Source organism: Benincasa hispida, chromosome 11, assembly GCF_009727055.1.
Source record: "Benincasa hispida cultivar B227 chromosome 11, ASM972705v1, whole genome shotgun sequence".
Lineage (NCBI taxonomy): Eukaryota > Viridiplantae > Streptophyta > Magnoliopsida > Cucurbitales > Cucurbitaceae > Benincasa > Benincasa hispida.
This window is the reverse complement of record NC_052359.1, coordinates 24,542,084-24,548,045: the sequence shown is the minus strand read 5'-3', so window position 1 is coordinate 24,548,045 and position 5,962 is coordinate 24,542,084.

Here is a 5,962-nt window from a genome sequence, read left to right as displayed (position 1 = left end):
ATATTCTTTTAGAATGAGGTATCTCAAAACAAGGTTTAGAACTATGAGTAATCTAAGCTGTAAGTTGAATCTGGATTCTAGGGGTGAAAAGGGAGCCCGAGGTAGAAAAGGGAACTACTAGAGTGAACAAATTTTAAAAGATTAATCTAGGTTACTAAACTCTTTAAAACCATGTGAACTTCGATCCATCTCAATCCAATTTTAAAACCCTTTTAAAAAACTTGAGTTCATCATAAGTTTGCATGCAATTCTTTCTTACTGATTTTAGTTCTACTTTCCGTTATAACACTTATGAACGAAAAAACCAAAACCACAATGTAAAGCTAACACCTTCAAGGCATTCATAACGATTATAAACAACCTAAGTGTCATGCTCAATGCATTGTTCATTCATTGCTACTTCTTTTATGTAACACCTATACAAAACAGCAATGAAACAAGCACAACATGCTTCCATTCACCCTTACACTATAACACTTATAATATAAGGATGATGCATGATAATGCTCACAACATGCCAAATATAACTCTTATATTTCATGATACATGCACATGCTTTCAAGTAATTTCTTCACGCTAGATTATAACATTTATAATACATGATGCATGAATAATTGTACAACCTAAGATGGGTTTTAAACTATATGTCAAACACTTTGTCATATAAGCACAATACATCACATGTATAATAAAAAAATGTGGATGAACTGGGTAAAATTGCCTTAAAACAACAAAAATTAAAGCTAAATATTACAAAAACAAGGAGTCTCTGGTTCAAATAGGCGAATCGGGTCTTGAATCGCTCGGGCGAAGCAACGCATCTCCAATCATCGTGTACTAATCTCCCCGTGATCATCTACATGATAAAACAAACACTCTATCGCTTAACAACACTCCCAGAGCTAAACGATCGTTTAGCAAATACTACACGATTGTGTACCTTTTACTAAGCAATGAAGCCCGAGGTACACGATCGCCTAGCACGCTCCGCACAACGCACGCCTTACACGATCGTCTAAATGACTACGATGCGGCAAAGCACCATCGCTTAAATGATCACTTAGTGAATTCCTTAGTATCGTATATCATGCGATCGTGTAGGTAGTAACTAAGCGATGAGGCTTGCTAACTACACAATCATCTAGCACACGCTTTTTACTAAACGATGAGCATCACATGCTCCCACTACGATCGTCTACCTCTAGTGTCTATGTTATCGGGCAACCAAAGCTACGCGATAGAGTAAACGATTTACCCCATCGTTAGCATTAGCTAAACGATCGTTTAGTAAATACTACACGATCATATAGAAAAATCTACACGATCACTTAGATAAATCCCAATGATTGTTTACCTTAGGCTACACGATACAACCAACTCTTGGTCTTCTTCTTCGTTGAGCAAACCACAACTCCATGTCTTCGAAACTTCATCACAAATGACTCGACTAACTCAAACCCTTTGAATTACAGACTCGATTGCAAGTTAATTACGCCCAAAAACAATCAGGGGCCTTTACAAATGAACACTTTGGAATTGAGGAAAGCTTTAAACAACAGCAATTAAACTATAAAACATTCACATACTCCATCCAGCAAAAGTATTTTAACAATTAAAAACACAAATGTAGAAAAACCCACAAAGACTGTATAAATAAGTCAAAGTAGTAATTGTTAATTTGGAATATCAGAACAATCTGTGTAATCGGATAGCCTCCAGCCCGTGACCCCGTCGTGTCTTGTTAAATTGATACCAATTGACAACAAAACCACGAGCGGAGTTTCAATGAGCCGTGGAAAGATTCATTCCAAGTTATAATCGCTATTTATGACAAACTATTCCTTTTTTTAACAATTAACACCAAATAGAAACATATGATCATACATTAATTACAAAATTACAAGATGATATAAATAAAACGAACAAGGAAAAAGCGCCTACACACTTTTTGCAGTTTCATCTCCAAGCTGCCTTGATCACGAACGTCCTCGATTCACAGCACACACCCAAACAAACACTCAATCCAACACGACTGCTAACACTGCATGATCACCATGCACTCGAACTCACGATCGCCTCGCGTCACAAACACCTCGAACAACACAAACAACCTCCACAAAACTCTTCGACAGTGTCGAGTTGAGTATGACACCACCAAGAAGGCTACCTTGGTATTTTCAGTGTGAGAATCCAAAGGATGGGCTCTGTGTGGACTTGCTTTAAGGCAGAAAGAAGGAGGAAACACAATCGTGTAAACGATTGAGCAAGTGGGAGATGGAAGACCTATCGTATAGGTCGATGCCCAATAATTAAGGAAAAGCTAAGCGATTGTCTAGAAAAAAGCTATGCGATCGTTTCGCTCATCGCTTAGATGAGTGTCTATAGCCTACTAACACTCTAATCGTTTGCCTCATCCAAGTTGTCGCTTAGTGAATCCTATTTACTTGACAACTTTCGTGAGAATTTTTCCGAGATTTCTCAACCTTGTAAAATCTTTCTAAAATTAGGAAAACATTTTTCCTTTTATCTCACGGTTACCATGAAACCGCCAATAACCTCCCACTCAATTGGTTATTAGAGAAAAAGAGTTAATTATCCAATAATTAATATTATTATAAATATAATTGATAACTAACTTACCATACTATATTTATAACCTATAGTTTTAATATTTCATCTCATGAAACATATAAACCATAGCTCTTTTTCTATTCCATGGCACTTAATGTAAATCTCATTTACATTAATCCTCCACTAGATGTATCTCAAACATCATACCGATGATATCATATATAATTGAATTACCTCTTGTCAAATTGAACATTTCAAATCAATACCAAGAACTGATTCTCAACTGCATCCATTGAGCTACCAAGGGGACTTTATGGACCTGTAGCTCGAAGCTCCAATGATACATGAATAACTGACTAAACTCTTTAGTCAAGAAATCCACCATCCGTTAACTGCCAGGCACTTCACTAAAGACCGACGGCTGAACTCTTCTTACCACGAATATATTATATGTCCCTCTTAACCAGTCAATAGTGCAACAACCTTTCACAGATCGCTCGTAAGTACAGCTCGACCAATAATCATTATGCCCCTATAGTTACATCTAACACCTTAAGTACCACTGATCCCTCTAATGAACATAAGTCGTAGTCCTACTAAGACTGAGTCCTCTCTTCTAATGAACATAAGTCGTAGTCCTACTAAGACTGGGTCCTCTCTTCCAAAGAGAAGTTGTGGTCACCATGTTCAAGCCCCGGAATCAACCTTTAAGGGAGCAATCTCTCTACTTACCCCTACTTCGAGGAATGAGTGAATTCCATTTTGTGTATTGAGTTCCCAGCTTCTAAATCAGACAAGTCCCTAAAAAGGTAGGCTTGTTAAGTTGGCAATCTGGCCACTCTCACCCATACTAATCAAAGAACTGCCCTCAAAGGCAGAAGTTCTCAAAACACTCAGGATTAAGGACGTGTCACCTATGGTCGTTTAGGTGAGATGTAAGTCTCTAGTATCAACGACGTTATATACAGAGTCTAGTCATCTCATGGTCCGGTCTTATACAAATTCTTTGTATAGGACACCCCCGCTCGCACGTCTCCACATGAATGGTCAGGATCTACCTTATGTAGTATTGTTTACAACACTTGCAAACCTATACAAAGCGGGTCGTATCTGTAGTGTCACCAGGATCAGGTATCCCACCTTAATCCTTATATTACAGATTTATTTAGGTTATCACTTAAGGCATGATCCACTTGTATATCACATATACATGCTTAAGTTTACATAGGATAACCATGGAACTTTGTTTATTGGATGTGAATAAATGCCAAAATGAAATAATAGTTATTTTATTCATAAACAATGTGTATCATTACAAATAATGAGACTCTAGGAGAATTAGGACACCAATCCTAACAATCTCCCACTTTTCCTAATGCCTCGAGAGACTAATGTATGATACAATATAAAACATGTACAATATGAGATAATTGACCACTATTTTCTCTATAACCGTACGTTAGTGGGAAGTTCCATTTAGTTATCGTAACTGAAGAATAAAATGAAAATTGTTTTCATTTTGTAAATATATCGAAAGAACACGGTTAATTGCTCACAGTGTGTTTTACTTTCTATCGCTTAGTAAGTTAGAACCTATACAATAGCTTGTGTTTACTAAACGATCGCTTACACGCACGCTCATCTACTAAACGATCGCTTGTCTTTTCCTAACGATTGCTTAGCGTTAAGCTTTAACTTAACGATCGTATAGATGATCGTCTACCTTTTCTTACATGATCGTGTACTTCGTTTAAACGATCAAGAATCCTGTCTATACGATAGATGCTACCTTCTCTCACTTGCTTGATCGTTGTATACGATCTCTTTTCCTCCTCCCCTCTACCAAATCTGAACAGAGCCCAATCTTTGGATTCTCACTCCGAGAATGCTAAGGGTTCCAAGCGATGGTGTCATCCTCATCTTCTTTGTTTGTTTGTGTGGAGTCTGTTCGTGGAGAGAGCGGGATTTTCCGAGAAGAAAGTCTTCAATTGGTAAGTTTCCTTGTTCTCGTGTTTATTTATCTCTAAGCATGTCGGTAATTTAGTAGTTTGATGCATATCCTAGTTTTGAATGTATGTGTGGTAATTCTATCACAATTCTTTTGGAAAGATCCACTTCCGCTTAGAGGTACTCTTGTATAAGAGTTTCTTCAATTGGTATCAAAGCCAGATTTTTTATATTCCAAATTCATTGCTGCAAAGAATTGCATTTACTTTCTCGGTGGGTAAAAGGATGTCTACTCTCTATTTTAAGCGTTAATTCATTTATGGATATGTTGATTAATAGAGTTTTCTAGTATGAAACCTCAGTTTGTTAAATTCTTTTACATTTCGAGTTAATTGTAAAGGCCCCTGCATTTTTTGAGCATTATTAACTGCTATCGAGTCTGTATTCAAAGTTGTCTGAGTCTGTGAGTCGTTCGTGAAGAAGCTTCATAGTAAGGGTTGCTGTTCTTTGAGGATGAAGACGAATAAGAGTTGGTCAGGTCATGTAGATGATGGGGTAGATGAACGTTGAGTATCAGATACTCGGGAGCTATTTTAGGCGTGCGCACTAGACGATCGTATAGCTCAACAAGCTCCATCGCTTAGTTACTGACTATACGATCGTGGAGTAAATTGTTTACCTTTCATGTGATAAGAGATCGCTTAGATGATTGGGTTTCTCGGCTTGGTTGTCTTTTAAATGATCATTTAGCATTCGTGCATTTTCGTCTTGTGTGCTACATGATCGTTTACCTGGAGGTGTTTACTAAACAATGGGAGCTTCACCGGCGGTTCAAGACCCGGTTCGCCTGTGAACCAGTTTGCTCAGTGGAAAAATGTAATAGATAGAATTTTTCATTCTGATTTCTAAGGTGGTTCATCTTGGTCCATTAATCTGTGTTTTTATACATGAGATGTATGTTTTATTTATATGTGATGTGGTATGCACATATAGAAAAATCCCACCTTAGGTTATGCATTGGTCATGCTTCATCTTTTTATTATAAATGTTATGATTTAGAGAAACATGATTTAAATTACATAAGAGCATGCTCATGCATCATATAATATAAGAGTTATATTTATGCATGCATATAGCATTGACATGCATCATCTTTATATTATAATTGTTATAGTATAAGGGTGTATGGAAAACATGTGTGCTTGGTTGTTAGTTGTATATAAAAGTTATGTATAGTAATGGTCAGACATTGCATGAAGCATGACACATAGGTTAATTTATAAGCGTTATAAATACCTTGTTGTGTGGCGATGTATGTTTTCGTTGTTTCTTTTATAATGATTATAAAAAGAAATTAGAACTAAAATCAATAAGAACGACATGCATGCCAACTTAAGTTTAATCATGGTTTTAAAATGTTTAAAACTTGGATGAGATAGACCTA